Raw genomic sequence first — 7,022 nt, forward strand, 5'->3', positions numbered from 1 at the left:
AAGCGAATGTAGTAGCAAATGCACTCAGCCGCTGACCCTATGTCAGCCTTTCAGCTTTGTTTGCAACAGAATGGGATGCTTTGAAGGCTGTTGATGAGTTAACAGATGCTTTTATGGCATGTGTGGTAGTAACTCCTTCTATCATTCACCAGGTCATTAAAGCTCAACTCACAGATCAACAGTGTATTGATCGGGTTTTGGAGTTAGCTTCAGGTGATGTTCCATTTTATTCCATGGGTAAGAATAGAGGATTGAGGTACAAGGGACGTTTAATTGTTCCTTCAACTGACAACTTGACAAATGTTGTGATGAGGGAGACACATACTTCTCAGTTCTCTATACATCTAGGAGGAGACAAGATGTATCAGGACATGAAACGCCAGTTTTGATGGGCCGGTATGAAGAGAGATATAGCTATCTTTGTCTCTAAATGCAGCACTTGTCAGATGGTTAAGATTGATCATCAGAGACCGCCAGGATCGTTACAGCCACTTCCCATACCAGAGTGGAAATGGGAGAGTATTTCCATGGACTTTATAGAGTGATTACCTACTTCACATCATAATCACAATTCTATTTGGGTCATTGTTGATAGATTGACCAAGCACGCTCATTTTCTGCCTGTTCGTTCAAACTTTACATCAGAATAGTATGCTAAACTTTATATTGCAGAAATGGTGAAACTTCATGGCATACCATTGTCCATCGTATCAGATAGAGATCCGAACTTTTTATCAGGATTTTGGAGGAGCTTTCAGCAGGCTTTAGGTACAGAACTTCATCTTAGCACTGCCTATCATCCTCAGACAGATGGACAGACTGAGCGAGTTAATCAGATTTTAGAAGACATGTTGCGGGCATGTGTTCTTGATTTTGAGGGCAATTGGGAGGAATATTTGCCACTTTCAAAGTTTGCTTATAACAATAGTTATCAGAAAACTATTGGTATGGCACCATTTGAGGCTTTGTACTGTAGACTGTGTAGGTCTCCTGTTTGTTGGCTTGGAGTTGACGAGAAGAGCTTTTTGGGTCCTGAATTTATTAAGGACATGTCAGAAAAGATCGCTATCATTAGGGATCGGATGCGTACAGCCCAAAGCAGACAGAAAAGTTACGCTGACCATCGAACTCATGTTTTGGAGTTTAAGGTTGGTGATCAGGTTTTACTTAAGGTTTCTCCAATGAAGGGCGTAATGCGGTTTGGGTCAAAGGGTAAGTTATCGCCTCGTTTTGTGGGTCCTTTTATGATTACAGATCAGATTGGGGCAGTAGCTTATCGTCTGGCTCTACCAGATAATCTTCACAGGGTACATAATGTTTTTCATGTATCCATGCTGCGGAAATTTCTACGGGAAGAAGATTAATATCAACACATTGATGTGGGTAAGATTGAGTTGCAACCCGATGCAACCTATGTAAAACAACCTTACTGTATTCTCGATCGTAGGAATCAGATACTGCGCACGAAGACTATTCCATTAGTACGTGTACAGTGGAGTCATCATAGTGAGACAGAGTCTACTTGGGAATGAGAAGATATTATCCGTGCCTGATATCCAGAGCTCTTTCATACAGGTTTGTAGTGAATTTCGGGGACAAAATTTCTTTATTAGGGGGGGAGAATGTAATACCCCGTATTTTTAAAGAGTTTATTTAAATTATTTCTATCTTAGATTAATTAATTAATGTGTAGATTTATTCACCTTTTAATTGCGTATGCTAAATTATTAAATCAATATTATTTATTTGTCTGTGCATGTAATATTAATTATATGTTCTTTATATTAAAATGTTAATTTATGTATTATATTGGTTATGTTAATATTAGTTAATTAATTTAGTACATTTGTATTGTAGTGTATTATTAATAAAATAAAAAAATAAAGAAAATACATGTCATGAATTCCATTAGATATTAGTTTGGAATGATAGGATTGCATTTACGGTTATGTAAGGTTAGGTCAAGTAGGTTGACCAAGATTGCATTGCATTAAACTTGTTTTTCAAATAACTTGACTAAAGTTGCATTGCCTTAACTTAAATGTAGGTGGGAATGTTAGGATAGTTAATATAAGTTAGATATTTGTAATATTTATATTATATAAGTTAGTATATATATTAGTTAGCTTTGGTTAAAGAGAACGGAAGATAGAAAAATAAAAATAACAGTGAGCCATTTTAGAAGATGGAATGAAAGGAAAAGAGAGAGAAAGAAGTTTGGACCGGTGTAGGTGATTTTATCTGACTACACGCAACCGGCGGATTTATTTCAAATCTATAAGGGAAGTTATTATCTATTTTTTCCCTTTGAATCCACAAATTATTCAATTAATTTATTTGGCTATTTTAGATGTTAGAAGCATGCTAGGAATTTTAATAAATAAATTTTTAGTTTATTAAAGAAATGAAATTTTAATTATTAAAGGTGTTAGATATTTATTTATTAGCCTATGTAATTAAAATATAGCTAAAAATAATTATTTAAGGATTTAGGAAATTTTCTAGAATTTTCTGGAATTTTTCGGGATTTTTCTGTAATTTCCGGCGAATTTTCCGGCGAGATTCCGGTCACCGGCAGTGGGGAAGACAACCGGAGTAATCCGGTGTGAGGCAGCGCACAAGGGTTCCTATGCACTTACATCAGCGGCCGTTGGATTAGCTTTTGACCACTAGATTGATTCTATGTAGCATAGTATATAATGATAGGATACGCGCAATTCAACGACCGTTGGATTAAAGGATGATCATTGAGATCAATCCAATGTAGCGCGCCCACAGAGAAACGGTACAACTAAACAACCAGCACACGCCGCGTCAGCAGGACGCATTATTGCGCGCGTGACAGCGAGTGCGAGCACGTGGCTGATGCCAGACACGCGTGGGGGCGCGTGTAAGCGCGTGGCAGACTCTAAACGCGCGTGGAGGCGCGTGTGAGAGTGGGGAAGGTGGCAGCGCGTGGGGAAAGCTTAGGGAGGCGCGTGGGGGCGCGTGTAGGACCTCTACAGCTGCTGAAAAAGTCCAGAATACCCCTAGGGACTGTTTTGTAATTTTCAGAGCCTTAAACTTTAAATTTTGGGCCTTGGGTTGATATTTTCGGGATTTACGGGACATTAAATTGTTATTTTATTACCCGTTAATTATTATTATGTCTGATTAATAGTTTTAAACATTAATTATATCATTTACAGTTTGGATCGCTATGGTATAGATGTAATTAATGTAATGGCATATTTGAATAATAATTGTGTTGTTATTTAATGTTAAACGAAATGATTACATAATTTGATTCATATAAATTGTCCGTTGTATATTACAGGATTATTTATGTTGTTAATGATATATAAATCATTACTATTATGCTATGTACATTTCAGGTAATAAATGGACTGCTAAATAAATTATGTCACATTTATATTATATGGATGTGTTGCCATATAGAATCATGTGAGCTGACTATTAAGTTAAGACTTATTTATACCTTATGCATTCGTTGCCATAGACAGATGTGTGGCTGTCGGGGTATGTGGTTTAATATTATTGGCATGTGTTGCTTAAGTGATATGCTCAGTATCTTCATTAGTACTTTGAGATGTGTTACCACTGTGTAGGACTTATAGTCTGTGTTGTCAGTACCGTGCACCTTGTATTAATAGTTGATTTCCCAGGTAGGGAAAGAAGACACTTAACCACCTCGTGTGAGTCTAAGTGATCACCGTCTATTCTGGTTGAGGTCATATTATACATTGTGTAGTTTCATTAGGGTGTACACAGATATATTATACCTCCGAATAGTAATGATTAATTTATTTGATTCTCTGATTTGGGTCATAGTATAGAGGACTTGCTCGTGGGGTTGACCCACCATTGTTGTTATTTCAGGACACGGTTAGTACCCGTTTCAAAGTTGAGGCTTAGCAGTGTGGGACCACCATCCGAACTCATCTACTCTTACGGTCTTGTTCAGGGCAGAAGTTTCATGTATTATTTTGCTTTCAGTTTTATTTACTTCCGTCGTTGAACTTTCAAGTTTTTATATAAGGATCCTTAACATAGGATTTCCAAGTTGTATAACGGAGTATTGTATTTAATAAAGGATGGATGGATGTTTTATTATCGAGTTTTCCTTTCCTGTCTAAGTTCTTTTATTATTATCATTTTGTATTCCATGCTTGTATATTAGCAATTGTTTTTGATATCCCTCATTTTTCGTGTATAAGCCTGATGAACTTATGCGTGGAAAATGTGGGGTATCACAACGAATGCCTTTGCTAGTCTTTAACGTCTCTAGCAAGACATTGGGCTCTTTTAGCCTGGATCAAAGTTCTTATAATGCATCCCCTCCTTGTTGGGGTGATAGATGCTTTGAACTCCTCCCAATAAATGGTTCTTTGAAGAACTTGTTAGATTAAGCTTAAAAGAAATCTTTGGTCTTCTTGTCTATGCAATCACAACCTTTGGGCTTCCATGCCCTTTCAATGCAAGAATTTAAAACAAGATTTTGAGAATGCAAGGTTGAGGATGATCCTTTAGAAGTATTGGTTTTACACAAAAGTTCATTTCATTGACATTAAAGACCATGACATTTATCTACAACATTAACCTCTCATTCATATTTGTCAAATGAATTGGGTGTGGGATTAAAGATATTCAACTTCACCTTCATGTGGCTAAATGAGATCTTCATTATCCCCATTCTACAATTGATGTTGGCATTAGCGGTTGCCAAGAAAGGACGGCCAAGGATAATCGGAATTTGGTTCTTAGGATTGGGAACTGGTTCCGTGTCTATGACAACGAAATCAACGGGAAAGAAGAATTTGTCAATCTTTATCAAAACATCCTCAATTATACCCCTAGGCTTCTTAATGGATCAGTCGGCAAGTTGCAAAACTACCGACGTCGGTTTCAATTCACCTAGGCCCAATTTGACATAAACCGAATATGGAAGAAGGTTAACACTTGCTCCTAAGTCAAGAAGCGCCCGATTAATGATATGATCACCAATAATGTATGATGTAGTGGGTGAATCGGGGTCCTTAAACTTTGGAAGAGTGTTATGTTACAAAATTAAGTTTACTTGCTCGGTTAAAACCACTTTTCTTGGTACTTGGCTCTTATTCTTCCACTTTTGGGTGCACAAGTCTTTAAAGAATTTGACATAAGCCGGAATTTGCTTGATTGCATCCAATAGTGGAAGATTAACTTTCACTTGCCTAAACATTTCCATGATTTCATTGGTATTTGCCTTTTGCTTGTCTTTTGAAATGGATCCTTTTAAGGCATCCAGAAATGGAACTCTTGGTTCAAACACTTTTTCAAAATTTTCTTTTGAACTCTCTTCAACATAAGAAGTTTTCAAATCATTTTTCAACAAAACCTTTTCAACATCATTTTTCAAAACTTCTTTTTCAAACACATCTTTCAAAACTTTCTCATTTACAAGATCATATATATGCAATGAAGGAGGAATGGGATGTGAAACGGGACGGGTGACAACTTGAGGTTGCACCGGTTCACTCTCTTCATTGGACATTCCAACTTCATTGTCCACAATCCTACCACTCTGCAAGGTAGTCACCGCATTAACATGTTCAATGGTGTGACCTTCCGATGAGGAATGGGTTTCCACAACACATTGTTGCTTAGGTGGGGCATTTATAGGCATCTTTCCCTTTTCTCTTACATTGAGAGTGCTTGCTATTTGCCCTACTTGGGTTTCTAGCTTCACAATAGATTGAGAGTGAGAATGAAGCAATTGAGTGTTAGCCTCTAAAGTGCCCAAAGCATTTAAAACTTTCTCTTCAAAGGCGGGACTTCTAGTACTACCTTGGGAATAAGATTGGTTAGGAAAATAAGAATTAGCAAATTGATTCCCTTGTGATTGATAAGGTCTATAACCTTGGGATCCTTGGTTTTGAAGTGGAGGTCGAATGTACTTCCCTTGAAAACCGCCTTGGGAAGGGTTTGAGCCATCTCCTTGGTTTTTCCAAGAAAAATTCGGATGATTCCTCTAACTTAGATTATAATGAGTACCATAAGGATTGTTCCCTTGGTTCACAAAAGCTGCATTGACTTGTTCATTTGGTTCATTTTGCACTTATCCGTGAGGACAATGAGAAGGAGAATGAAGAACACTGGAACAAGTCATACATGTTTCATTTGATGCACGATGAGAATGGTTAGGGAAGGAAAATACTTGGTTCGCCGTGTTTTGGTTAATCAAAAATTGATCAAACCTTTGAGATAAAGACTTCATTTCGGCGGCTATTTCATTTGAATGGTCGACTTGATGTAAGCCAACACTCTTCCTACCTTGTGAATTTCTACCATTCTTGGATGATAGTGTTGTATGCAAAGAATTTTCACTCATGCTCTCATAGAGATGCCACACGTCATCCTCATGCCTATCAATGTATGAGACACCCATGGAAGCATCAACCATACCCTTATAGTTGTCCGATAAGCTCTCAAAGAAGTATTGAACTAATTGCCATTTGGGCATGTCATGATGTGGACACTTCCTAAGCAATTCATTGAAGCGTTCCCATGCCTCATGAAACGTTTCTCCATCCCCATGTGAAAATTATCGAATTGAGGTTCTCATGGCATTGGTCTTAGAAACCAGATAGTACTTCTTCAAGAACTCTTGTTGCATTTCTGCTCAAGAAGTGATTGAAAAAGGCCTAAGATTGTTAAACCAATACTTTGCCTTGTCTTTTAAGGTGAATGAAAAAAGTTTGAGTCTTAAAATCTCTTCCGGCATGTTTATATATTTTACGGTGGAACATACTTCAAGAAACTCATCCAAATGCTTGTAAGGTTCTTCACTTGGAAGTCCATGATAGTTAGGAAGCATTTGAATGGTTTGTGGCTTAATTTCATAATGATGTGCTCTAAATGGAGGCAATTGGATGCATGTAGGTGCATTATACTCATTAGGTACATAATGGTCTCTTAAAGCAAGAGGTGGATTAGCTACTTAAGGTGCAATTGAACACCTTGGTTTTGAATTCCTTGATTGT

The 7,022-nt window shown here is 37.4% G+C and overlaps 1 pseudogene; it reads left to right on the forward strand.

Annotated features, from left to right (window-relative positions):
* Positions 1-6,500: 6,500 nt before the first annotated feature.
* Positions 6,501-6,599, forward strand: LOC132287365 (small nucleolar RNA R71; annotated as a pseudogene).
* The last annotated feature ends 423 nt before the right edge of the window (positions 6,600-7,022 follow it).

Source organism: Cornus florida, unplaced genomic scaffold (genome assembly GCF_030987335.1).
Source record: "Cornus florida cultivar Cherokee Brave unplaced genomic scaffold, ASM3098733v1 CherokeeBrave_3.0.0_Hap2_Chr11, whole genome shotgun sequence".
NCBI classification, from domain to species: domain Eukaryota; kingdom Viridiplantae; phylum Streptophyta; class Magnoliopsida; order Cornales; family Cornaceae; genus Cornus; species Cornus florida.